Here is a 26808-nt window from a genome sequence, read left to right as displayed (position 1 = left end):
AAGTTATTTCTTTTCCTCGTGCCCTGTTAAGGTGAGTGTGGGCCGGGATGAGGATGACTTCATGCTTGTCAAGTTGTGTCTGCTTCAAACTCACAGCATGATTAAATGTGCTTCTTAGGTAACTTACTAAAATTGAAGCTCTTTGAGTGTTATGTAAGTTTCCTATGGATTAGTTGCTAAGCAAAGGCAAAAACTAAATTTTTTGTCTCAATATCCTGTGCTTGTTATTTCTGCTAGAAATTAAATATTTTTGACTATATTCAAAGTTTTAAAAATCCTAGCATTTTGGCAACATGGGTAAAGATTTTTTATTTGTAGGCTAAATATAGAGAACATGTCCACATATGGCAAATTATAATGAGGCAAGAATTACGGCAGCTTGAAAATTATGATCCATGAATTTAAAAAATCTGCAGAAATGGTTGGGAGACTCCAAAAATAATAACAAAGTTAATGAAGTACTAAAAATAAGATCGAGGTGGATGTTATGGTATTTTTCTCATTCCTTTTCATGTGATTCCTTTCCAAGGCATATAGAATTAACAGTTAATTTTCTACCTCCAGGTGGAAATATAAAGCATCTGGCTCAAACAGTTGGGCTGATAGTCTTAAAAAGAGCAGACATTTCATGTGGTGACCATTGATTTCACTTAATCCTTAGTTCACATCTCCTCCACAATGCACACCATTTTATAGATGAAGAAACCGAGGTCCAGAACCAACAGCACCACACAAATGTAGCAGCCCTGTGATCAGAGTCATTTGTTTGACTTCAAGGATCATTCTCCTTTCACTGTGCCATGTGGCTCGAAGACTGGAAATACACCCAGGGCCAGAGGGAAGGTGAGCATAATCTGGGAACTGAAAAGGAACACAAAATAGAACAAAAGCCTCATAATATCTAAAAGATTTATTATTTTACAGAAGTCCTGAAAGCTGTCTCTTTACAAAAATGTCACAAATCCTTAGCAAACAATCAAGCACCAGAAAACACTTCTGAAAAATCCCTGCCTAGATGATCTTATATTAAGAACATTTTCAGTGTTAAACTTGTATTCATCCTTTACAAATATTTAATTAGGAATACAGAAAAGCCCCTGTCTTTAGAAGGACAGATGTTTTCCTCTTCTTATTTTCTCTTCTAAGGCCTTACTCTTCTCTGAGAGGTTTATCCAGAGAGAATGATGCCCATGCAAATCCAGGTGAAACTTGGGGTGGGTAAATACGAAGTGCAGAAATGAGTATTAAGTATAGCTCTTGGCCCAGAGGAATGAAAGAAGTTTAGAGTAAGCGAATAACTACCTCCAGTTCATTTAATCTCCCTTTGGAAAGGATAATTCTCATGGTAGGCACTAGTTAGTCCTACAAATAAGATGGGGTTAGGCTTGTGCCTGAAATGAGACTGAATATCTGCCTATACTTGATGGGGTAACTAAACTCAGGAAAAATTTAATGTCAACAAATTCCTTAAGAGGAAATTTGCTCTTTCTTGGGCTTGGGACCTGAAAGGCATATGCAATATCTGGGGCCTTTATTTGAAAGATTAACTTCAAAAAATTGCTTCACAAGCATATCTTTTTGTCCGGATTCCTGAGTCCCAGTTCTGTCATGGGGTAACCATAACAGAGCTTCAGATGTTTTATGATGTTTCTGGCATGGGAGTGTTGCAACCTTAAGAAAAAGTATATGTATATAGTATGCATATATGTGTAATTTCATTCTTTGCATATATATTTATAAACACATTTGCATGCATACACACACACATTCGTTTTTAATATTTATATATGCCAAAAGCAGCCATGAAGGAAGGAGAGGAACAGAAGGCAACATGGAGGAAAGGCTTTCAAATTTATTTTTTTTACTAATTATGTATGGCTTTTGTGAGAGCCTTTCTGAAAAAGGGCCTCCTTTTAATGTAGGACATTGCTGTTATATGATCAGAAAGGCCGGGTGTTGAAAACCTGTCAACTCTGTTTGACAATGCTATTCTTCTACTGAAGATTTACTGTGAGCACCAAGTATCTGGGAAGTAGAGAGATTGGAAGCCTAACCCAGGATAGCTTTGGCTTTTCTCGGGCTCATGAAGGGCTCATTATTTCTGCTCATCAGATAACAAAAGCCCAAGAAGAATTTTTGAGCTCAGAATATGCAATTCAATAGAAAACATCATTGCACAGAGCCAATCACTTTTTCTTATCTTTTCCTTATCTTGTCTTTTCTTAAGTACATGTGTATGTGAGTGAGTACCTGAGTGAAAGCTAGTGTTTGCGAGACTATCCTTTTTGAGTAGTTGAGGCACATCAGCAGCTTGTGGCTTCCCCATCCACATTTGTAGTACTCCATACAAACAAGCGATTGCTATTTTACTGATAATTTCATGCAGATGAGAGAAAATGATCGATACAACCTTAGAGGACAAATAGCATTTTGCTTTAAAATCTCCGTTGTATATTTAGCTTTCAGCTAAATCTTCTTTCCCTCTGGATATTTCCCACATGTAGGAAGTTCTGCTTCTCTCTTCTGTTTAAAATGCTACAATTTAGCAAGACTAAAATCCTATACATAAATTTAGATTTAGACAGTTGTTTCTTAGTATCCCTGGGGGATTCCTTAATATCCTTGAAGGGTACCAAAATTGAAGCATGCTTAAGTCCTTTAGATAAAATGGTGTCATTTTTGCATATGATCTATATAGACATTTGTATAAATGTATAATCTAAATCATCTCTACATTATTTAAAATACCTAATGAAATACAAATTCTATGTAAGTAATTGTTATACTACATTATTTAAGGAATGACAAGTAAAAGAGTGTACACGTCCATTATAGACATACTTTTTTTCAAATTTTTAAATCTTAGATTGGTTGTATCTGAAGATGCAGAAACCATGGGTTATGGAAGGTCAACTGTTTTAGTTTCAGAAAACTGTTGATATTTTCTGTCTCCTTCTTCAATAATATATTCTGCTCATTTACTCATGGCATTAAATATATCTCAATAAAACATGATTTTTCAGGGGCCTCCTAGCAAGAGTAGGACTTTTTTTTTTTTGGTACCGGGGATTGAACTCGGGTCCTTGTGCTTGCAAGGCAGGCCACTGAACCACTGAGCTAAATCTGCAGCAAGAGTAGGACTTTTGATGTTAGAAAAGCAGTGTGTATGTGATACAGATGATGATTATGTAAGACGACCCTCCTCATGAGAGAGCACATAGACCTCTGTCACCTACATAATAATAGGAAGTTAAACTTTCCCTGCAATCAGAGAACAGAATACTGATACTGATTCTGTTTTTGTACTTTACATTCATCATCTTTTTTAATGTTCAACTTAAACTTATAAGCTATTAATATGTCTGTTGCATGCCTGAGAAAACTGAGGCTAGAGACATCTGGATAGCTAGTATGGGGTAGATCTTAGATTTGTGAATAGAATTTCTCAAGCCTAGATCCTAGTTGTTTTATCACATTATACTTCTGCGAGGTAAAGTCTTAAAAATCAAGTGAGGTAAAATGTTTCTTACAAGCACATAAAGAAAATTTAAAAACAAAAAAATAGGGCTGTTGATTTAGCTCAGTGGCACGGCAACTCCTGCCTTGCAAGCAGAAGGTCCTGAGTTCGGTCCCCGGTACCTTGCAAGAAAAGATATGAGTGAGAACAGGAAATTTGTTTACTCAGAATTAGAGAGAAAAGTTCAATATCTATATGCTTCCAGAAGCCTAAAAGAAAAATCCTGAAGCCAGGTAGCATAGCCCTGCCCTCTTTTAGGGGGTCAAGGATCATAAGTGACTGGACAAGGGTTGGGGTAGTTACTGAGATGATGGCAGCTCCTTTCGGGAGAACTGGATCCCACTCATCTGTATATGAATCAAGGATGAGGAGAGACCAAGAAGTTTTGTAAACTCTGCATTACTTCTAATAAGTATATGTGCTTGTCTCAGTAGTATTCCAACAATTTAAGGTTAAGGACCTTGTGAGATATCTGCGAATCTTTTAACAAATGTCAGCCTAAGTCTTCGGCAATACCTAATGAACATGGCAATGAAGTTCTATATATTATAAAATAATGTTTCCCTTAAATATTCTGTTTGGTTTGCATTTTCTCCTTTTTGTCTATGTATCTACCCTTTATAGCTCATCTTGATGTGATAGGTGCACATTATTATGAGTGTAATTAATGCTGCTGACTTGAAAAGAGATAAACTAACTACTCAATGGGCATGTTTTCTTTTTCTTGTTATTCAAAACAGTCTTTTCAATGATTTTTTTAGTCGCTGAAAATTCTTTGATCTCATCAGATCAGCACATATTTTTTTTCCTTCTGTATTTTTCTTTTCCTTTTCTGTATCTTTTCCTCATTGTTTGCTCTTATGACCAATTATTAGTAAAAATAATTACTAACATTTATTGAGTTCCAAACACTCTTCTGTTGCAGGGGAATTGATAAATTTTATTCTCACAACCACCCTGTGAAAAGTATTACTATTATTTTCCCTGTTTTACAGTAAAGTGGTATATCCTTTCCAGTGTTGCCCAGTATGTAAGGTCAGTCCTGGTAAGTCATGCTCCAAAAGTCACTTTCTTAATCACTACTCTCTTTGACATCCCTAGAACTCTAAAATAGATGCTCTTAGGAAACTTTTGAAAAACCAGACTCATGGTCTACCTCATACATATTGAATCAGAATCTCTGGAGGTGGTGAATGGGAATTGGAATTTTTACAAACATCCTCAGAAGTCCTAATTTCAAAACTACAAAACTATAATAATCAAAATGGCATAGTACTGGCATAGGATAGAGATCTAGATTCATAGATTAGAAGTGAAAATAGAGGAATTCTCACATTTTGGGTCAACTGATTTTTTTATGTGGTTGTTAAAACAATGCAATAGTGAAATAATAATCTTCTCCTCAAATGGTGCTAAGATAAATGGATATCCATATGCAAAAGAATGAGATTTAGTCTTGACCTCAACCTATGCACAAAAATTAATAAAAAGGGTGTGAAAGACTTAATGTAAGAACTGCAACAATACAACTTTTAGAAAAAACTTAGGTGTAAATATTTATGATCCTCAATTAGATATAAGAGCACACAATCAACAAAAAATAGATAAATTAGACTTTATCAAAAGTAAACACTTATTCATCTAAGAACACCATCAAGAAAGTAAAAAAAAAAAAAAACCCACAGAAAGGAAGAAAAATTTTCAAATTACTATATACTGAGAAAGAACTTGTATATAGAAAAAGCCTCAACAACTTAATAATACAAAAAACAGATAATCCATTTGAAGTGGGCATAGAATATGAAGAGAAATTTCTTCAGAGAATATATAAAAATAGCCAATAAGCAATTAAAGAGATATCAACAGCAGTAGCCAACAGGAAAATGCAAATCAAAACCATTATGAGCTATGACTTCATACCTACTGCAATTCCTATACTAAAAAAGATAGTAACAAGTGTCAGTGAGGAGGTAGAGAAATTGGAATTCTCATACACTGCTAAGTCAGAGTGTAATATATTGCAGCCACTTTTGAAAACATTCTCACAAATCTTCAGAAGGTTATACATATAGTTCTATGACACAGAAGTTCTACTTTAAGTATATTGTTGAGAAAAATGAAAGCATATGTTCATAAGAGAACTTTACACAGATATTTCATAATAGTAAAAAGGTGGAAGCAATCCAAATGCCAACCACTTGATTAATAAAATGTGGTATATCCATACAATGGGATATTTTTGACAATAAATAGAATGAAGTACTGTTACATGCTATACATAATGAAATTTTTAAAAAATATGCTAAGGGAAGAAGGCTGACACACAGGACCACATATCGTACAATATTATATATATGGAATGTCCAGAATAGGTAAATCTACAGTCACAGAAAGGAGTCTAGTGGTTGTCTCAGGGTGAGAGATTTGGAGGGAATTGCAAGTGACTGGTAATAGCCAGAGTTTTATTTGGGGTAATGAAAATGTTATAAAATTGATTGTAGTGACGGTTGCACAACTATATTTTAAAATATTTAGCTATATACTGTCAATGAGTGAAGTGTATGGTTTGTGAATTATATCTCAATAAAGCAGTTATGTTTTAAAATTTTCCACATGACACTATATTCTCAAATTTAAGAACACAGAAAAGTGAACTTAGAAATTCTTTAGATTGTTGACAAATTAATAGAAATAACAGTAGCTATTTTATGTATTTAATGTTTCCCATTGCCTCATACTTACTAACTCTTTTGATCATCACAGTAAACTAAGAGACAAGTTTTGCTGTTCTGCTGCAATTTGACTATAGGCAGAGTGCAAATCTTAGTCCCAAAATGTATATATATATATATATATCTCCAAAAAGTATTTTAACAATGAAATATTCCTAAATTCCACAAAAATTTATTCAATAAACCTCTTCCAAGAGAAATAGCTTAATTTGAATGCAGACTACAGTACAAGCAAGTGCCAGGAAGACAAGGTCCCAAGGAGATGGTAAATGAATAATGCAGGTGTAGCGAGAGGGAAGAGATTACATCTCATTTACGGTTTTGAAGAATGAGTAGAATTTTCTTGAATCGAGGTGTCAAGGAATTGTATTTGAGCAGAGAAGACAATATGACCAAGGTATGGAGGCTTACTATGTTGAAATTACCTGTCTTTCTTCCTAGCTGGGACACTCTGTCAGAGCATTTTCTAGGCCCAAGCCACAGCTAGCTTACAGAGTTGTATGATGTCCTGAATAGGTGGACAGACAGATGGGCGACAGACTGAACTAATGTCATAAAGTACTTGAAAAATAGCAATTATATTAGTGTGATTTTTGCACAAAGTAGACTAGGCAAGGAAGATAAGACACATCTTGAAGTCAAATTCGGAAGGCAGTCATATGAAGTATGTTATAAAAAAAGAAGTCTGGCTTTTATAAGAAATATGGATCCATTGACCTTTTTTTGTTTATTTGTTTTAGCATATGAATGATATTGGCTGGTCTGTGTTTAAGAATGATTCTGGTGGAGTATAAAAGATGAATTGACAGAAGTTATATTACAGGAGGAAAATACTTAGGAAACTACAGTAAATTGTTCAAGTGAGAAATGCTGAATGAATTATGATATGGGGTAAGAGAGAAACTACTTAAAATAATTATGGAGCATTCACTGAGTGACTGGCAAAATTGTAATGCCATTTACTAGTAGAAAACACAGGGGAAAGAGGTGGTTTTGAGATAAGAAAGAGGAAATTGAATAATTTTAGATTCATTTATTTAGTTAGTTTAATTTAAGGAGCCTATAAGACTATCAAAAGTGGCTTGGCAATACCAGTCAAGAAGTGTGGACTAGCCCGGGGATTTGGCTCAGTGGTTCCGCCACCTGCCTTCAAGCACAAAGACCTGAGTTCGATTCCCGGTATCAAAAAACAGAAAAATTCAACATGCCTTGTTTGGGGCTAGGGATTTAGTTCAGTGGTGCTTCTGCCTGCCTTGCAAGTACAAGGACCCAGGTTCAACACCTGGTACCAAAAAAAGAAGAAGAAGAAGAAGTGTGGACTAGAGGTACAGATTCGGGACTTGGTTGCTTTTAAGTATAATTGACTCCATAGAGGAGGTGAGATTCTCCAGGAAGGGGATGCAGAGGTGAATTGAGCACAAAACATGAAAGAATACTTATATTTAAGATGCAGACCGGAGAAAAGTAATGAGACAGTGCAGGCAGGAGACAATGAATGGAGAATGGGAAATAGAAACATGGGAGGAGAACTACATAAGATTGCAAGGCAGACATTTCAGTAAGAATGCAGACCCAACAGAAACATCAATAAAATAATTTTAACTTTTAATTGCAAATGCATAAATGCTGAGGCTACATTAGCAGAAGAGAAGAATTTAACAATAGGGTTTCATGAATGTTTCACTCACAGGAGACTGAAGCCAGGAACTGGACCTCCTTAGTTCCCTAACAACCACTTTGTTCTTGTCTCTGAAGATAATCTTTTTGCCCTGGTCCACCTCACAGGGCCTGACTTACATTGTTAGTAGAATTTAAGTCCTTGTAAGGAGAATCTGATTGGCTGCAGAAGGGTCATGTGTCCCCCAGGATGAAGACAGGAAGAACAAATAGAGCAAATAGGACTGTGAAGCTTCACTTCTGTGAATCATGGGGTATTCCTCGGGAAGGACCACTCTGAATTGAGCAGACGCTTCCAAAGACAGCTGCTGTAGGGCTAATCAAAATGGCTGCATACAGGCCTTGTTGATCTTTTATGTAGGAATCAACTAGAAGGAAAGTTGTGAGCACAATTACTTTCTTTTCTGTTTCTGTTTCCCATTTGCCCAGAGGGAAAGATGAATTAATGTCTCTGTTGATTTCTCCATAACAGAAACAAGAATAAACGAAATTGCTTGTGAACTGCTTTGACATCTTCAAGTCAAAGGGTCTAAACAAATACAAAGATTTTTTTAAAAAAATTTTTTTTTCTAGCAAAAGTCAGAGTCTTCTGGTTGCTTTTGATTTTGCCTGGGTATCATTGATTTCCAAAATTGTATTGGCTGTTGTCTGGCTTTTGTTAATGAAGCTGCCACCTGTGATAGACTGCTGGTCCTTCATCTTATTTTGATTAATTCCATGCTCACATTCATCTTTGGCATAGTTTTCAGTGGATGATTTGTAAGGGGCAGACAGGAATGGAGGGTGAGTAGGCAATTGGGTAGTGGAGTCATTTCCCGAATCTGACTGAGTCCGTCTGTTAACAGATTTTTTTTCTCCTGATTCCTCTTAGCTCTAAGTATAGCAATACCAGATGTACTTGCCTGAGCCATATCTAAATTAATAAAATAAAGTGGGATTATTGACATTTTCTTGCTTCAACTAGCAAATGTGCATCTTTGAAATTTATCAACTAAAATGCTGTTATGTGAAACATTCACAGAAACAGCCTTGACATAAAAATAATAAATGCACATTTTACTCATGCTAATTATGTATTTATAGTGTGCTTACTTCTGTTGTCCTTTTATGTATTTTGCGTTTCAGAAATTGGTATTAAGCTGAAGCAGTTTAAGGAAGGCAAAGAAGCTCAATGTCAGGAAAGAGCTTTTGTGACCAGACTTTTGTTCTGTTCCCAGCTCTATTACCTGAGATCTAAGGAAAATTATTTAATCTTTCTGAGCCTTCATTTTCATAGCTATGTAATTATACTGTTTTGAGTTTTAGATTGTGTATGTGTGAGAGAAGGAGAGAGAGAGAGAGAGAGAGGGAGGGAGGCCAATTAATGTTGGTTCATAAAAAAGTGTTTTGGTAGGAAGAGGGTGATATTTCAGTCACTGTACTCAGAATCACTGTTTTTAGGCATGGAGGTCAAAGAGATGAACATACGGATAAAGAGAGATCTGGAGGCCTGGGTTAGCTGCTGAAAACAATGAATGACTTGCTAGTAGAAATGTTTTTACAGCACCTCCAAATCACAAAGGAAAGTATAACAGAATTAACTTTTAAACATTTTTCACAGTTGGGACTGGGCACATCTAGAGGTCTCTGGGATTGGCTTCCAGTTGTCTCTTAACACAAAGGCCTAAGAAAGCTCTTGGGCAAGAACTTTTCCAGGTTTAACTGAAGGCCACAAGCCAGCTTCTGTAAGGAGGGTGATGCGGATCCCCACCCCTCATCTGTTGTTCAAATGTCCTATGGCCTGTACTCCCACACTCAGGCTGAGGCTTAGGGAAGAGCTTGCAATGAGATGAAAAGAAGCAGAAATGACCTTCGCTCATACTTTGGAAGAGCGTTCTGAGCACAACTTCACATTTTGTTTTTTTAACTGGCTTAATATTAGAAATGAGGAGAAAGCAAACATTTCCCCTTGAGATAACTTCTTGAGCCTAAAAAGGTCAAGGGCACAGGTTAGGGTTCTTGCCGTTTGGAAGGACTAATAAGACCCTGAGATGAGAGTTATTGTGGTGAGGATATGGGGAAAGCGGAGGAAAAAAGTCATTTGTGGTTGTTAGTGGAACACAAATTTTACTCTTTTACGGTGTAGCCTGGTAAATCTAGTAAATAATTTGACACTTAGGAAATGTTGCGGTATGAACTACTACTTACTAATTAAGTAATTTATGTGCATTGTATTTTTTAATTTTGCTTTAAGGGATTAATATTGAAATTAAAAATTCAAATGAACCTGTGTAGTAGGAACACAGGCTTTGGCATTTGAGAAAGATTTGGGCAAGTAGCTTCATGTCTCCATATTTTTCGCATTTCATCTATAAAATAGATTTGGGAAATCTAATTGGACTATGTGTGTAAAGTGAATGAACGTGTACCTGACCCTAACTGTGAAGCGTACCACATAGCAATAATCAGTCATAAACTGCTCAGCAAGAATTCATGTATATCGTTGGATTAACTTATTCTCATAGTTAAAGACAGAAATATTAAAGAGGAACAGTTAGAATTAGCATAAAATCAATGGGGAAAGAAGTCTGCAATGAGAGGAGGGTTTGTATTTGTTTCTGTTATAAATTTTTAATTATTAGTTACGAAGAATCTCGTACTTCCATTATATCTTCCAAAGTTAGCACCACTCTAGGTACATTTAGGTAATGCTCAATAGATATTCTTTAGCATGCTCATTTGGAGTGCTCCTCATAACATGGCATAATAATAATGCAAATGATCAGTCATTGGATTGGGAGATAGGAAAATTTGGACAAATCCTATTTTTGTCACTAATTAACCATGGGATCTTGGATAAGTCTTTGGGTCTTAGCATATTCATCCTTAAAATCAAGAATTCCCCCCAAATAATTTCTGGGTCTAGTGTCTACATTTTTACAAAGACTTTGAGGGGCTAGAAGAATGTTCATTATAGCACCAAAAGGAACACACATATGGCACATGGGAGAACCCTATGTGGAAAACTAAGGTTCACACACACTAAAAACAACACTATAAGCAACTTTGTGGGTGCCTACCAAGTTTGAAGTACTGTGCTTTTCGTATATTATTTCATTTATTCCTTAAAACAATCCTGTAAAATAAGTATTTATATTTCCAAATTGTAGCCAGGGAAACTGATATGTAGATAAAGTTTTTCATTATTAAGTAAGCTAGCATTTCTGGGACCAGTTGCCTCAAATATTGACCTGGGATTTGATTTGCCTTTTGTTTAACAAAGAAGTAGAATTCAACATTTATTTTATGCCCATAAGGTTGATTTTTTTATTGTGGATTTATTTTTATTATTATTAATTAATTTATTTATCACTATTGGAGACTGAACCCAGCAGCTGTGCTTTGTGCTACATCTACACAGATACAGATCCTGTTTATTTCTTATTTCAAGATGGTGAGGGGTCTCCATCCTATTAAGTCACTAAATTGCTAGGCTCGAACTTGCAGTTCTCTGTCTAAGCCTCCCAGAGTGCTGGGCTAGAGGTCTGCATCACCACACCTGACCTTTATTGAATTATAAATGCCATAGGGAGTGTGGGTGCTGTCCCAAGTTTGTGCTTCGAATACCTCTGGGATAAAGTGTCACATGTGGCTCACAATATGCAATGGCAGCATAACCGGATCTCAGAAGATCTTGAAGAACTGTCCAGAAAGTGCTTCACAGGCTTAGCAATGCAATTACTATCTTTAATGCCACTTTTATCTTTCTAGGATATCACATTTTCTCACTTCTGTACCTATCAAGTCTTACCTATGTACATATCTACTTCACTGAAGCTAGATCCCTGCCCTGAAGCAATAACAGGTAAATTATTTGGCCTAAATTTTTAAATTTGATCTACTACTCCATGGACCCCATTCTAGAGGTTCAGAACTTCAATCCACCTCCAGCTCCTATTCGGGGTTTGGTGAAAAGAGGTAATGTCTAAATATTTATGCAGTATTTTTCATAAAATTGCTGATAGTACTTCACTCTACTTATTACTGCAATCCATCTAGACTGCATTTGATTACGAGGGGTTGCCACACTGCTATTTTGAGACTCTTCAAATCTGAGTTAATTACCTAATAAAGCCAGTGGGGTGAGGGTGGGGTTGTGATGTGAAGGGGGTGGGGTGAGCCCGTGTGACCCAATTCGTTTTGATTTTTCAGAACGGTATTGTGACTACAGTGATGTTAGGCTTGAAGAACTGACAGTAAAACTAAGTAGGTGGTGCGAGTCACTCTCAATCTCCCTTTGAGCTCCTGGAAGGCAGAGATCTTGTTAATCACAGTCATGGCATTGTCTCCAGAACCTAGCAGAGGCTGATACATGAGCTTAGTCAGTGAAAACTTGAATTAATCAGTGAATGATGAAGGACCAAAAGCTCCCTGAAGATAAAAAGAGTTTGTTGCTGATTAATTCAGGAATTGCTGCTGTTTACTGAGAGTTTCCTTGGCAAAAAGCACAAAATGGTCAAGCGTATTTTGTAGGAAATTAAGTGCTGCTTAAAAGCAGCAGCTACAACTATTTGCATCTCTGTGCATGCTTTCTTCTACCACATAGCATAGCTATTTGTACATAACAGGCCATTAGTAAATGTTTACTGGATGAAAAATTATGTTTGTAGACTAATGGAGTTTTTATTTTTTAAAGAAAACTGTTGAAACATCATTTTCGATAACTATTCTGCACTTACCAGTGCCTCTGAGTGGGGCTAATTTGAGACTTGTAACTACAAAAAAAACAGAAAGAAAAAGAAGCAAAGAATGCCAGAACTGGAGAAGGCTTTAGAGGTCATTTGGGCCAAACCTGTACCTGGTGTGTAGCAGTAGAACTGCGGTGGGTATTGCTTTCTATTCTGTTCTCCTGGCTGACCTCTGCCTGATTTCTCCGAGTTCTGTCCTCATTTCTTTCCAGGCCTGGATACACACATATGCATGACTGTGCTAAATCCATTTGAAAATGTAAAATAGGACTCCCTTCCTGGTGCGATCCAGTGAGTGTCATTCATCCTGACTCAGATCAATTGGTTTAACTTTCCTTACAGGGAGGTCTTCTGGGGGGAAATGCAGGGAGTTCTGGAAGTAAGAGTGTACCACTGACATGTTTGGGGCGTTTAAGTGGGATTTTTTAAGTGTGGTTGTTCCTCTCAAATGTCTTAACAAGCACAGTAAAGTTATTTAGGGTGAATAATAGTACTATGTAAAGTCGCTATTTAATCATTTTAGCGCTGATGTAATATTCCTGAGGCTCTACTGAAATTCTTGTATCTTCTGTTCATAAAATGTGTTCATAAATCTTATTTGTTTCAGGAATCAGTTTTATGTTTCAACCCTTAAATATTGACTTTATTTATTTATTTATGAACTCCGACTTTGTGCTGAGCACTATGCTCTGGGCAGTAGGCCATACAAATAGGAAGATTTGTCCTGGTACTTGCATGCTTTGGCTACCAGCAACCAACAGTGGGGCCAACTTGTTGCAAGGCTATCAGGTATTTCAAAGAAAGGACAGGAAGAGCAAGGTTCCAGAGCAGGATGTGGTAAACAGCTGATAGACAACTTCTGGTTACTCTCTCAGAAACAAATCAACTCTTATCACTGTACTTGTGATACTTTTTTCGTGTTCAAAGCCCTGAGGAGAAATGTCAACTAGCATGGCCAAAGAACGGTAGAGAACCTCAACTGATTATCTCATCAAGACTGCACACAATGTAAGAAAAATTACTTTCCCAAAGTAAAAATAATTGCTGGTATCAATATAGGAAAATGGGTACCGACCAGCCTAATTTTCAAGCCAATTTTATGACTACTGTACTTAGTTCCCTGAACATTTTACACACAGGGTTGGAAAATATGGTATATATCCATGAGGAAGTAAACAAAGGGATAAGTGTCAGATAGCCAAACAACACAACACCAGAAATATATCAGTACAGCAATCCGATTAAGTTTATGAATGGCATGGAGAATAAGCACTGTGTACTGAGAAAAAAGAAACAACTCCAGAAAATCAGAGTACACCACAGAGCAGGAGCAATCTGAGCTCAGCATGGAAGGATAAGCAGAATTAGATGAGTGAAGTATTCTTTATCATGCATTCACTCCTGGGCAGATCTCAAATAAAAGCTCAAATCATGCCAGGATCAGAATAGTTTATGTAATTAAATGCAGATATTAATTACTGAAATAGCATAAGACATGTAACATACTTAAAATGGTCTTTCATATAGTAGTACTTAAATATTATTATTGCTAGCATTATTGTCATCATTATAAACAGAAGACTATTTTTCTGATTAGGTTTCACATTAATTTTTATAAAAATGCCTTCAAAAGACTGGATTTACATCTCTGGCCAAAAACTGTGAGCCTAAATTGATTGAAAACTGATATCTGGGATTCAAATTTAAAAGATCAGCCAGGGCAGCCTCAGCCAGATCTTCACCTAAATTAGCCAGGATATTTCTAGATGCACCTGGTTGAAGTATCCACACGTTTTCCTGTATGCCATTCACCAGTTGTCACTCTTTTTGACAAGGCATTCTTATTTGTTTCAAATCAAGTCATTTTGCTCTAATATTTATGCATGCTAACCTCTGTGGAAATAGGAACAAACCTGTCATCATTGCCCTCATACTAATTCTCACACTTCAATGCTACTGTCACTATTTGGATTCCTCTTCGCTGAGCTGAAAACACCCAGGTTCTTTCATCTTTCCTTATAGCTTCAGCTTTTAAAAATGCCTTTGTTGTTGCTTTTTAAAAAAATCGCTTGCAGCTTTTTCACATCCCCTTTGATACTTTCTAGAAAAAAAACTTATATAGATTGGGTGATCACAGAGAGTTCCAGTCCAAGAGATATTTGAAGTAATAAGAACGAAAAACTGTGGAGTACTTATTATGCATTATTATGTATCGTGCTAAGCAATTCATATACGTCCTTTAATAGTCAAAATCAAATAAATTATCGCTATCCTTGTTTCATATTTACGTAAGGATTTAAGGCTATTAAATGGCAGAATGTGAATTTAAATCTGGGCTCTTAACTTCCACCGTTATCACAGCTCATTGAATCTGTGACCATAAAACATATAGATGATTGAATAAATTAGGCCCCCAGTGGACTCTACCTTAGAGCAGTGATTCTCTAAATTTGTTGCCTAGTATTCAGGAAACATGAGGGAATCACAGTATGATTACTAGAAATGGGAAAGGTTCTTAAGGAGTGCTTCATTTATTTTAAAAAGTCACTTACATTTGCATTCCACTTAATGATATGCTTATGCTTATTCAAATATTAAAAAACTAACATGATAAACACCAAAAAAATCAAATCTCTAAAAAGATAAGTCATATTTATTTTCCATGAGTATGGGAAGCCCAAATTAATACCTAGATCTATAGCAATGGGTACAATAACTTTAGCATGAGGCATATTTCAAAGAAGTTTTAATTATTTGCTACCTGCCACCTAAAACTCCCCTTGCCAAATCTTCTTGGTGAAACACTGTTAGAGACCAGTCCTCACTCAGAATTACATCTGGGTTTGCCCTCTCATATACAGTGTAAAAGGTCTGTTACTGTGACTCAAAGCTTTGTGGTACAAGTTATTTCAAATGATCCAGGTAAAATTTTGAGAACATATACCTAAAATAATAATTTTTATTTAAAAGTCACTGTTCTGTTGTCATTAATTCTGGTAATGATTGCATATCAGAGAGAAGCTATTGTTTGCTAAACTCATCCTGAATTTGTACCAATAGAGAATACTGCTTACATTTAAGAGAAGACTTTCTTTCTAGTCTTTTATGGACATGGAGCCTGGTGGAGAGGGAGGGATAGCGCATCAAAGAAGTGTACTCAAATAATTATTAGCTGAAATTTTTAAAAAAAGGGGAAAAATGTCTTTTGCCTCACGAACTTAACTTTCATGGTAATAGCAATATTGGTGGTCTTTTTTTTGGGGGGTGGGGGGTTGAGACAGGGTCTCACTATGTAGTTGAGACTGACCTGGAACTCAGGCTAGTCTTGAACTCACAGCAATGCTCCTGCCTCAGCCTCCCGAGTGCTGAGATTACAGGCGTGAGCCACCACGCCTGGCTAATATTGGTAGGCTTACATGAGCATCAGATATTAGGAGTAGAGAGAGAAGTCTCAACCAAGAGCCTGAAGTTTAGCCCAAAACAAGAGTGATCATATAATTTATCATGCAAACTGGGGCACTCTGGAAAAAGAAAGGGAGCATCACCCAACTCATAAACAATCCCTCACATAGAGTCAAATGCATTAAGCTAATACTGTTCCTAGTACAATAAGTACTGGTTAAGAGTTCTGTAGAGAAACATAAATACTCTCTCTCTCTCTCTCTCTCTCTCTCTCTCTCATTAATAATTGCTTCTAAACTGGTAACATTATTGCCTCCATTTTGATCCTGAGGATTTCTTTTGCAGTAATAAAGCAGTCAGTTTCCTCGGTGTATATGTAGTATGTTTATGTTAGATCCTAATTGCATTCTTTATAATCACTAGATTTCCATTTCATTTTTTTTGTTGTTTATTGGTACTTTTAAGTATACAGTACAGTTACATTCATCATTGGGATCTCGTACCTTTAAGTGATGTGTCTTGGTTTCCATTTCATTTTTGATGTCTGTTTTGAAAGATGTTTTCAGCGCTCACCAACTTGATCCAGCTGCATCTTAATTAATGGCCATTGATATCAGTCATAGGACTGCTTAGTACGATAGCAATGAAAAAGGCCTTCAAGGTCACTCTGACTACTGCAACACATAAATGCACTGCCATGATTAACATGTATTTTGAGTGTGTCCCCCAAAGTTTCATATGCTGGCAGGTTGGAAGATTGGTCCTCGGTGTGTTGGTGTTGAGAGGTGGGGGAATCTTTAGCAGGTGAGGCCTAATGTAAGATCATTAGGTCCTGGAGGTGCTGCCCTTGCATAAGATTAACATAGCTCTCTCCAGACCCCTGGTTCGTTCCTGTGAGAATGGATTGTTTTAAAAAGCATCTGGCTGTCCACTCTCTTTGGCTTCCAGTCTTGCCATGTGGTTTCTTCTGCAGAGGATTCCATCATTATGACACCATCTGCCATGAGACCCTCACCAGAGGTTGAACCATTGGGACTTTCAAGTCTTTCTGGACTTTTATTATTTAAAGCTTAATAAACCTTTAAAAAATAAAATCCTAACACAGCCTCAATTCTCAATAATTTATTAAAATAGAAGTGCTTCGTTTTGTTTTATTCAAGTGAAAACCAAAATAAGTATTCCTAACCACCAGGATGACTTTTGTCTGAGCAGTGATTGACAGACCTAATTTCCTTTCATCTTTTACTCTGAGACTAGAACCGGAGGTGCCACATATCACATCTATTGATCTTTGGCTAGAATTTAATCATATGATCCAAGGTCACCGTGAGGACCTTGGATAATATAGTTTAGTTGCATTCTTGAAGTAAGAGGAAATAAGTTAGGTGAATACCTTGTCAGTCAGTGTCACAAAAGCTATTCTTTCATAAATTTGTTTGGCACATTAAGCTAATACTGTTCCTAATACAGTAAGTTCAGAACCTAGTTTAAACTTTATCTCGTTAGTGTGAGACTAACACAGACTGACAGCTTTGTCGTGGTCCTTGCAGTGGCAATATATTGAATAGATTCAGGTATGACCTTGAGTGACTCATTTAATTTTTATGAGCCTTAATTTCCTCATCCCTAATTTTAGTTAAAAGCACCTGTGCCATTTCTGGGCCATAAGAAACTCTGGTAGTTATTATTAAGATTATTTCTTACCATTTCAGAATGAAATGTTATGAACATTTGATTCATTGCAGTTTTGATTTGTAGTGCCTTTTCTACTAAGGAAGCTAAATCAGATAGCCCTTAATGGACATATCCACTTTAAGGCACAATTTCACCTTTCATAGTGTCTAAGGCTTTCTTTGGTTCTCCCATAATTATTATGCAATAAGCCTAAGTGCCACCTTGAACCACCTTGATGATTGCAAAGCCCTATTGTAATGTATCCAATTTCTTATTGCATGACTCAATCATTCCTTTTTTTTTTTTTGTTTTTGTTTTTGTTTTTGAGACAGGGTCTCACTATGTAGTTGAGACTGACCTGGAACTCACTATGTAGCCCAGGCTGGTCTCAAACTCACAGCGATCCTCCTGCCTCAGCCTCCGGAGTGCTAGGATTACAGGCGTGTGCCACCACGCCCGGCCAATCATTTCTTTTTTATTCTATGCAGGCTTCCCATTCTATCTATGAAAATAGTTGATTCTTAATTATTTCTGAGTCTCTCGATCAGATATGTTTGCAAGATACAGTAAATATTGGTTCATGAATTACTAGCATTACCATTTGTAAACTATTCAAAAATCAAGAGCTATCTTCAGGCCACATACCTCCTAGACACCATTTTCTGGCCTTCCCATTTTTATTTTTGCATTTGCCTTCAGGAAAAAGAATGCTATGAGGTTACATACATATATCAGGATGGGAAGGCAAAAAACACACAGTAACAAATATTTACATATGCTAGCTTATTTTATTCTCATACATGTAATTCTAGTAGACAGGTACTGATATTCTCTTTTAACAAAATGAATGAACTGAAATTCAGTCAATTGAAATTCAATTGACTTATGGAATTTTGAGATAAGCTTTAGTCTTCACAGAAGACACATAGTATATTCTTTTTAAAGTTTTAATTTTTATTAGTACATCTTTGAAATATATAACATTACATTCGTCATGGGGAGTTGGTACATAAATATAACACATTTTAATTCTTTTTAGAATCTTACCAGTATCCAGTAGTTTTCCTGCTCTCCTTGTTACTCATTGTTCTTTTTACTCTAAAAATAATATTGACAAACTTGAGGTGTAATAGATTCATCTTGTTTGTTTTAAAATGTTTTATTAATGGAATCATATAGTAAATTCTCTTTGTGCATGGCTTCTTTAGCATAATATGTCTATGAGACTAATCTATATGCTTTATGTAACTATATCATGTTCATTCTCCTGTGTCTAATAAACTACTATTTATTTTTCCATTTTAGTACTGATGGAGTTTTGGCTATTTTAAATATGAGGCCATTGTGTATAACGAAACTATGTAATTGTTGGACCTGTACATGTGTTTTGGCAAACGTAAGTACATATTTCTGTGAACTACCTAGAAGTGACATTGCTAGCTCAAGGTTACACATAAATTTACCTTGATAGGTATTTACATTTTTCTAAAGATGTTCCAGTTTACACTCTTATTAACAGCATATAAGAATTCCAGTTTTCCTCTCCTCCCCAAAGAGCTGTCAGTTTATACAGCTATCACCAACACGTGAGAGTTCTAGTTTCCCCAGCTTCCCCAACATGTTAATATTATTAGCGGTTTTTAAATCTAGTCATTATCAAATTTTGCATTTTCCTAGGAAATAATCACTAGTGTTTTGGGATGCTCCATTTCCTTAGGCTGGTGCCGCTAGTCACAAGCTAGGAGTATGGCCATCAATCTGTCCCATCTCTTTCTTTACACTCATGTACTAATTTACCACCTAAGTATTTCACAAATCTCTTAGTCACTGCCATCAATTACTACTAAAATCTTTATTCCAAAGCATATTACCATTTTTCAATTTGTCCCCATGGCTTCTGCTTCTCTGTCCAAAATAAATTATCTGCAAAGACAGTATGATCCACCCTAAAACCAAACCTGCCATGTTTCTGCCATGCTTAACCTCTCCTATGGCTCCCAGTGCCTTACACAGATAGTTTAATCCTTTTGAAGTAGCATATGAATAAGCAAGACCTGCCAGCATCCGCCTGCTGCCAGCATTTGATGTCATCTCTCATCATTTTCTGTCACTAACTTCACACTCTAGAAATGTCAACTTCTCATCTACGTGTTTCTTTTCCCCAGGAAACACTACACTGTCCACTTTGCTACCCTTGAATCCATCCCAAGAATCCTGCATTGCTCTTGAAAAGTCTCAGGTTGCAAAAAGTAAAAAAAAAAAAAAGAAAAAATGACTGCCAAACCTTAAAGTGTTCCCTCCCCATAGGATGTTTTTATTTTAATGGAGGGTGAAAAACCCATCCCAGAAGTGTGAATTTCTAGCATTAGTGTGCATGTAAAAAAAAAAAAAATACAAAGTTGCACTATGAAGCTTGTAACCAAGGCATGAAAACAGCCCTTTAAAATTGCAATTCCTGCATATATTTCAGAAAGAATAAATCTGTATGCTTATGCAAATCCTAATTACATTAAATTCCAGATGGATCAAAAATTTGGATATAATATTATATATAGATATATAATATATAAGATTAAAATGTTAGAAAAAAGTTTCTTTTTTTTTTTGGTACCGGGGATTGAACTTGGGTCCTTGGCGCTTGCAAGGCAGGCCACTGAACCCCTGAGCTAAATCCCCGGCCCCCCAAAAAAGTATCTTTAAAATAATTTAATGATAGGAAAAGCCTTTCTAAAACAGTAACTATGAAAGAAAAGATGGATAAATTGGATTTCATAGAAAAATGGAAAAACATGAATATAAAAATAATTCAGAATGGATATAGTAGAGAGGCAATGGTAGACTGGACATAGAGCCGTAGGTTTCAAACATCGTCATATCCTACTCAAAGTGATATGGTCTTTGTGGAGAGCAGAGTAGCACTCACACCAAAATATCAAATGTGCATTTCTGAGCAACCTCATTTGAGAGCCATTAACATGGTGGTATGTATTGACAAAATGTTTAGGATTTGTTCTTGAAAGCAGAAGTAAGTAGATTACATGCTTATTATAAAGTAATTCTACTTGTGTGAAATTATAGATGTCTTGGATACATTTTTTAAAATATGTATGCATATAATTATTTATATGCAGAGAAGTGGAGATCTCAAAGCACACAGATTCTGAGGCATGAGGACAGAGTCATTTCTCTCTCGCACAAGTTTGAATCTGTTGTGCCTGTCACATGGTGAAAAAGTATTTGGAGGAGGAAAGGATTCAGCAAAAAAGGGACTAAGGGAGGAAGGGAAAGATTTTTTTGCTAAAATATTTATAGCAGGTGATAGACATTTTGGTTCTTTCTTTCTTTCTTTTGAGACAAGGCTTGCTATGTAGTTCAGGGTGGCCTTGAACTCACTACGTAGCCGGCACATGCTTACCCTAAACTTGCAGTGATCTTCCAGCCTCAGCCTCTTTTGTTCTGGGACCTTAGGCATGGAATACAATGACCAGCTGAGTTATTTTTACTTTTAACATGGTACTTTTCTGTGTTCCCCTGAGTTTTTTTTTCTCTCCAAGGAGCATATATAATCATAAAAACAATAACAAAGCTATTTTTAAATAAATACAAGCTTTGTAGCTGGATATGTATTGGATAGATTTTGGCATCTGAGTGAACCCAGAGTCTGAGACTGAGAAAGGACTTTCCTGTGGTGAAAGAGCAAGACTAGGTTTTTATTTCAATTGCAGTTTTAATAGTTTCTTGCTACCAGAAAACATAACCATTTCATCTTCAGATAAAAAGAAGAGACTTTCACCCTAAAGGGGACAGAAGGTGTCGACAGTTCCCAAAGCCAGTTTTTCTTTGCCAAAGGAAGTCCCTTGGAGCAAGCTCAGTCTTCTCTCAAAGCCTTCAGTCCACGCTAGCCTGACCATAGTATTTGCACTGTTGACCTAAATTAGAGCTTTCTTTGCCTTCTTTCCTCTCTGCCTGGCCTCCCCAATCACCTTTGTAGTTTTTTACTGAGTCACAGATTTCCATCTTCTAGGTACCCCAGGCACATGATCCAGTTCTAGTTTCTTCCATAGACAAAAAGAAAAATGTCTGTCTGTCAGGAGAGGAAACAGGATGCTAACGTGACTGGTTTGCCCCACATAAAGTGCTTCTGTCTGGATCTTCTCCCAGAACACTTCGGAGAGAGATGTGGCTGCCGCCAATTGGGTGTGCTTTTGCAGATGGGGTTTAGCAAGTCAGAGATAGAGTCGTTTCCCTCTGTGCTGTGGGAAAGAACACTCAGGCCAGATTACAGGAATGCAGTCACTCTGGCGTTTGCCCTCAAAATGCCTTCAGAAGCCCAGGCTGGGGCTGTACTGTGTTATCTGACCAGGTGGAGATTGCCAGGCTCCAACCAGCTCAGCCGGACGACTCAGAACTTTGCTCACAAAGGCCTCCCAGCCTCGCTCCTAATCTGTACACAGATCACCTATTTCTTGCTAAGTGGATAAAAATTTGGCTTAGTTTGGGAGCACTTTTGAAGCACTTGGTCTCAGGTCGAGTGAATTTATGTATTTGCCCTTGATTTGATACTTTAATATATAATCTTTTGTGTTGCTTAAAAAATAAGCTTGGTTTCTAATCCTAACCATATCCTGGGTAAATTCACTTTACATTCACTTTAAAAAGTTACAGTACATGAATTCTCCAAGCAGAAAACTAGAATAATCTTATTAAAATACAGATTCTAAAAGTCCTTATGACTCCTACAGAGGCTGTGCATGATGGCACTCACCTGCAATCCCCAGCACTCTGGAAAGCGGAGGCAGGAAGATCCTAAGTTTGAGCTCAGATTGGACAAGTTAGCAAGAATCTGTTTTCAAATTTTAAAATATAGAAAAGGGCTAAGGATGGAGCTCAATCCTCCAGTAACAAAACAAACAACAAACAAACAAAAAACAGACATCTACAAAAGACTTCAGTAGCTCTTCATTTTTTTTTTTTTCTGGTACCAGGGAGTGTGCTGAGTACCTTGCACTTGCAAAGTAGGTGTGGTGCCACTGAGCTAAATCCCCAAACCTCAGTGGGCTCTTCATTCTGTAGGATGCTCCTCAGAAGCTCGTTGATGATCTGGATTTACTTTTTTTTTTTGGATCCTTAGTTAAGCTGTTTGTTCCCTTCTCATCTCTGTAGGAAACCAAAAGCATCTTCTTGAATTATTTGGAGCCTAGCATAACCACCTCCATATTGACCTGTCTGTTACCCCACAAGCAAAGACATGCCGGGGCCTAGTAGCGGCTCTGTTTGTTCCCTTCTCATCTCTGTAGGAAACCAAAAGCATCTTCTTGAATTATTTGGAGCCTAGCATAACCACCTCCATATTGACCTGTCTGTTACCCCACAAGCAAAGACATGCCGGTGCCTGTAGTAGCGGCCTTGCTCAACAAATGACCTAATCTGTCACATAGCAACTGTATCCCATCGTGATTGTTATTATACAATATGTTCCTCTTTTGTCATCTTGTCATTTTGTGGTTAGCTACTTCCTCTTACAATTTTGTGGTTTTTGCCTTTATATACTACCTGTGCCTGCAAATAAACGAGACCCTGACAAGCCTCTGCTTGGTCTCCTTCTTTCTGCGCCTCTTTTGTCCCCTTTCCAGGTATCTCCCCTTCTCGAGCTCTGCTAATTACGAGCCCTGCTGGCCGGGGCACATCTCCCCATCCTATCCATATAGCAAACTTCTGCTTAGCTTTCCAGATTCCATCCCAATATCACCTCCTGGGATAGACGTCCCCTCATCCTTCTCCCGTCAATTTCTTCTGCCTGTTCAACTCGTTCGAATTACTGTAGTTCTTAGCTCCCAGCTATGCACCATTAATATGACTGTAATAATTTGTTTTATTGTCTCTCCTCCTTCAGATCCTGAGGCAGATTGGGTTCTTTTCAGTTTTGTATTCAGGGGCTAGCAGAATCCCTGACACTTCATAGATTTTTATAAAATGAATGGAATAAATGAGTAGAAGGAAATGAGAGCAGCAAAGGAAACCATTTAAATCCGACCAGGTTTACATGCTCTTTAGAGAAGAGTTGATATAGCATCTAGAATTTCAAAGTCTGCCCCATCCAGCCCTTTGCATGTGCAACATGTCTGTAAATCAGAGGGCAGAGGTTGCAGAGCAGGCCTCAACATTGTACTTAAATTAATTAAGCTACACCTTGTAACTGGTGTGCCAGGAGAGGCGCGATCTTAGAACAGCTGAGAAATAATTAAGGATAAGAAAATCACAGGATTGTAGGTAGCATGTGTTTTACATTTCTTTCTAGGCAGTTCAGATTTTAAATATTCTGGTTCATTGTTTCCTTAAACATACTAGTTTTTGTTAGATTGTTGTTCTGATATCTGGGTACAGAAATATGGTACCAATATGTAAAATTAATCTGTCTAAATAGCAGAAGAGGCAGGCAAGAAAAGGAAGACACAATGGGACTAGATAAAATTATAAGGACTTTTCCTAATGTGAACATTCAGCCTACTATAATAGTCTGGTTATACAAGTTAGAGAGAAGCAAATTTATAGAAATTATTAAATTAAACATCCAACATTATAATTTTAGGATGAAACATTAGGGTGTCACATTTTTATTGAGGTACTTCATGTCATAAATAAATGTTCACTTTCACAAAGAAAAGCCTATTGCTTCCTTCTTATTTTTCTTACTTGTGAGGGACTAGTAAAGGCTTTTAAAGAACAACTTCCCAGGCAGTTGATGTTTAGAAAACTGAGCTTGTAAACTAGTGTTTGTCAGGATATTGTTCTGGTCTAACCTAATTAGAGGCACATTTCTTAAATAAAAGATGATTCTCATGTCCTGCCTGAGGCCTATTGAATTAGAAGCTCTGGATAGAAAGGTCAAGGATCTCCACTTTAAATATGTTCCTCCAGATGATCCTCAGGCAATCAGTATTTGAGATCCATAATTACCCAGTTTCTAATTTAGAATAAATCAGTATTAATGACTGCTAGTCAATGTCTTCATTAATTAGGATTCCAGAGAATCAGGAATTTTTGTTAATTTAAATTTTTAGAAAATTCATCCTTGGGGGCCAGGAATGTAGGTCAGTGGTGCCACGCCTGCCTGTCAACCACAAGGCCCTGAGTTCAATCCCCAGTACCAGAAAAAAAAAAAAATTCAACCTTGATAGAATCAGGAGAACTGCCATCTTCAGAGCCTAATCACAAATTCTGATGTCAAGTGATGGTAGAAATTCATCTCAGCAAAGATGACAGTGAAAGAGAAGTTGAAAATCCCACACTTCTACAACGCAATGAATGGGCCAATACCAGGAGGGATAACAAGCAGGGAGAGGGAGATAGTGAAACTAGGAAAGGAAAACCAGTAAGCCAGTAAAATTCATAGAAAACTCCTGGTTTACATCACAGACCCAACATGGAGAGGTTGAGAGATGATTTCCAATGTTGAAAAGCATGTGATAGCGGGAAGAAAATGGCATCTCCGGCTCAGTCTCAAGGCAAGCAGTGGGAGGAGAGCCACGCATGAAGGCCAGAAGGAAGTCCACTGTGGCTGGAGCTTGACGGGCTGGAGCTTGACGAGAAGAGTACAGTGAGCCCCCTGTGAGGCTGGAAAAGTAACATTCTTCCGACCACATAAGACACAAACGGTGGAGCTGTTTGAAATCATTTCGGAGTACTGTGTCTGGTTTTCTTGCAGGTTGCAGATATACGTGCAACTAGAGAAATAATCCTTTACTGCTATTTTCATGAAATTCATAATGCTTAAGAAAACAAGGATTGTTTATGGTTTCTTGGTTGGAAATCATTTCTACAATGCCACATTCCTGCCATAGTAATTGTGGTAGAAAAAGTCAACCTGCAGTGGTGAAGAAGAAGCATTAGACTGGATACCTGGAGCCAGTTTTCAGTGCTGGGGCTCTTCCTCCACTGGGTGACTTTGAGCAAGCTTTAGTTCCCTTTCACATCTACCTCCTGAGGCTCTGCAGTGTTTCACTTAATAATAAATGGGAACGTGCTGTATAAATGTAAGGTGGGCTGATTGTAGTTGAATTTACTGTTGGTTGTGAAGCTGTGGTGATTAGCAATCTGTTCTCTAGAGCAGTTGTTCCAGGGGTTGTGCTTAAGAGTGTGTAGAACATTAAAAAAATTAAAGTACAGTGTACTTGGACCCTCACTCTGGATGATCTGACATGAGGGAGAGAGGATGTTTACTAAAATATTTCAAATGCTTTCTACGATTCTTAAAATTGCCAGAGGCTGGAAGGTTGGTGGTGGATGGACAGAGTCCTGGCAAACCGAGTCTGGGCTCTGACCCTAATAAACATTTGTGCTGTGAGAGGAAGTCCAGCAGAGGTTTCTAAAAGCCACTAAATTCTCCATTCTTCCTTTTCTCCATTTTTAAAGTGCAGAGTTGGACTCCCTAGTGAAACTGTACTCTTAAAGCCACAGACTCTTTTATTTAAGAACCATTTTCTTGGGAGTGTTAACATGGAAAACAGAAAAAAATAGCTGCTCAGCAGCTCTCATAGGGAATTTCAAAAACCATTGGCCATGATGCTTGATAACATCCTTTCTAGCACTGAAATTCTATTCAAGACACAAAATATTTACATAAGTTTATATAGTGTTTGCAAATCTGGAATTAAGACTAGAAGGCAGAACAGCTGGGCTTTTTCCTGTTCACTTACTTAACTCTTTTCTGATTTTGTTCGGACCTGTTCTGTTTTCCTGATGCCCTTGCCAAATAGTCACCAGCTAGGATTTATTAAAGGAATGCACTGGCAGGAGATTGGAGAACAGGAAACAAAGGTAAACTGGTATATTTAAATACTTATATATCCGTGTTGGTTGAGATCTCATTGTACCCACTCTCTGTGATTTTCTTTTCCTACCACCTTAGAGAAATTATACTCTAAAATATCTTATCGCTACCTGATTCATTATTTTTTTCACATTGACTTTTCATAGGGAAAGTCAATTTGCACACAGAGTGAGCTGGGTCACCATGCTAATTGAATTCCATGGTAAAGAAATTGAAAATAACTTAAAAGCATATGTATTTCATATATAT

At 37.1% G+C, this 26808-nt stretch overlaps 1 long non-coding RNA gene across 1 annotated transcript; it reads left to right on the top strand.

Moving 5' to 3' along the window:
* Window positions 1-12625: 12625 nt before the first annotated feature.
* Window positions 12626-22967, top strand: LOC104847641. The gene is made up of 3 exons (XR_776203.1): window positions 12626-12787; window positions 19035-19125; window positions 22893-22967. It is a non-coding gene; the product is annotated as an uncharacterized LOC104847641 (long non-coding RNA).
* Window positions 22968-26808: the final 3841 nt, after the last annotated feature.

The sequence above is a fragment of the Fukomys damarensis genome, unplaced genomic scaffold, assembly GCF_012274545.1.
Source record: "Fukomys damarensis isolate Sample0158 unplaced genomic scaffold, DMR_v1.0_HiC HiC_scaffold_20, whole genome shotgun sequence".
NCBI classification, from domain to species: domain Eukaryota; kingdom Metazoa; phylum Chordata; class Mammalia; order Rodentia; family Bathyergidae; genus Fukomys; species Fukomys damarensis.
Note: the sequence above shows the minus strand (reverse complement) of the source record. Positions and strands in the feature narration are given on the sequence as shown.